Source organism: Betta splendens, chromosome 16 (genome assembly GCF_900634795.4).
Source record: "Betta splendens chromosome 16, fBetSpl5.4, whole genome shotgun sequence".
Lineage (NCBI taxonomy): Eukaryota > Metazoa > Chordata > Actinopteri > Anabantiformes > Osphronemidae > Betta > Betta splendens.
The window spans coordinates 2,952,099-2,954,482 of record NC_040896.2 but is presented as its reverse complement, the minus strand read 5'-3'; positions in this window follow the sequence as shown (position 1 = coordinate 2,954,482).

The following is a 2,384-nucleotide window of genomic DNA, read 5'->3' as shown; positions in this document are numbered from 1 at the left end:
CATTTAATCAAATGTTTTTGCCTGTTTGGTCTGTTTTATTTTTCATTTAAAATGGTCAGCCCTTGCACGCAGCTGTCTGCTTGCATCATCATCATCATCATCATCATCATCATCATCATCATCATCATCATCATCATCATCATTATCAGCATCATCATCATCATCATCATGTTCATCATCAGTGGGCCTGTGGCACGGGTGGAGGTAAAAGGGAGGAAAGGAGAAGGAAAAATAAAAAACCAAAAAAATGGGGTCGTGCCGGATCCCGGGAGGACGCCTGACGGGGAGGTACAGGGGGCTGGGGTCGCGCCGGACCCCGGGAGGATGCGGGACGGGGAGGTTCCGTGGGCTGGGGTCGCGCCGGACCCCGGGAGGATGCGAGACAGGCCTGTGACGAAAAAGAAGGGAGGGGTGACCGAGCCGCCGCGGATCCTGCGACGCGTAGGTGCCTTGTGGCCTAAAAAAGTAAAAAGAATCAAAAGTTTCATAGTTTGTCTCGTGGGGTCAGACTGACCCCCTCGAAGGCTGCGTGAGGGTTAAGAATAACTAGAAAAAGTAATTTCTCGAGAAATTACGTGGGAGAGCTGATCTGCTGCCGCAACGATGACAAACGCTGATTAAGCTGCTGACGTCAAAAAGTTGACTACGGCAAAACGATGAAAACGATGAAAACGATGAAAACGAGAAAACGTTGACAAAGATTAAAACGATGATAAAAGATGGCGATTAGGTAATAAATTGTAATTGGTGCTTTTATTTTGAAAGGATTTAGAGGAAATGTGTGGGGATAATAGCATAACTGTCAATTAGTCTTTAATTACCCATTAATAATCATAATTACCCATTCAAAGGCAAAAACAGTGCAGTTAAAGCTAATAATTGGCATTGGTGCTTTTATTTTGAAAGGATGTAGAGGAAGCACGTGTGGGTAATTACTAAACTGTTAATCTATCTTTAAATAGTCATAATTACCCATCTAAAAGTTGAAATATTGCTATTAAAGCTAATTATTTGGCTTGGTGCTTTTATTTTGAAAGGATTTAGAGGAAGTGTGTGCTTAATTACTACACAATCCAATAGTGTAGTTGAGTAATCAGTAATAAGCATGGAACTGCTGTCTACACTGAGCATCAGCAGTTTGACCTGTCAGTGAAATCTGCAGCTGCGCCGTCGCCATGGAGACGAAAGGCGGGAAAATCAGGCTCACTCTGCTCTGTAAAAGCAGAGTTTCACCCTGTATAAACAGGCTTGTTTCAGCTAAACCATGATAGTTATCACAAAAATTATTTCATTTTACGAGTCCCAAGGCTTCAATGAGCAAATGGTGTGAATTTTATGTTTAAGGACAAAAGCTTGTAGCCCCAGTGGCAATTTCAAAATAGGTCTCCTCTGTTTTTCTCCCCAGACGTCTGCCAAAAATTATCATTAGAGTCAATGGGAGAATTTCAGGATCTCTCTGCACTTTGAGGTCGATATCGACTAAAGTATAGGTCTGAGGGTAAAGCCAGACACATCATTAGAAAGAAGACAAGTATGACTACGATTTAGTGAAGTAATTAAGTTGATAGAGTAAAAATTGTGGCTGTAGTGACAAGTTAGAGACAGAAGTTCTGTCTTAAAAAAGCGCACCTTCTCACTGTAGCTGTGACATCACGCACTGTAGCAGACGCAATACACACTAATAGAAAAAGCTGAAAATTTAACAAAAACCACACGATATTTAAACGCTCACAAGTCGAAAACTATAAAAGATACGAGGACGCTGATTTACACGGAGAACGTTGAAAGATGATAGACGCTTTTGACGTTGAAATGACGTTTCTACGCCAAAGTATGACGATGATAGACGCTGATTAAAAGAGGGAAGTTGACAGAAAGTTGAACGATGATTCCCATAGACGACCATTATAAAAAAACGACGGAAAACGTTAAATAACGTTAAAAGTTGAAAAGCTGAAAACGTGAAAAGTAATAGCCTGCATCGTCTAACGATGACGCACGTTTAGAACATTGAACGATGATTCTACGATGAAGCGTTGAGAAGTAGATAGCGGCCGAAAAACAGGGCGAAATAATAAGAATAAAAAACTAGAAAAAGTAATTTCTTGAGAAATTACGTGGGAGAGCTGATCTGCTGCCGCAACGATGACAAACGCTGATTAAGCTGCTGACGTCAAAAAAGTTGACTACGTCCAAAAGTTGACTACGGCAAAGCGATTAAAAAGAGAAAACGTTGACAAAGATTAAAACGATGACAAAAGATGGCGATTAAAAACATGATGATTAAAAAGATGACCAAGGTCATACTAAGACAAGATTAAAATATAACAATGACTCAAAAGTTGACCAAGGTAAAAAGATGTCAAAGATTAAAAAGTTGACCA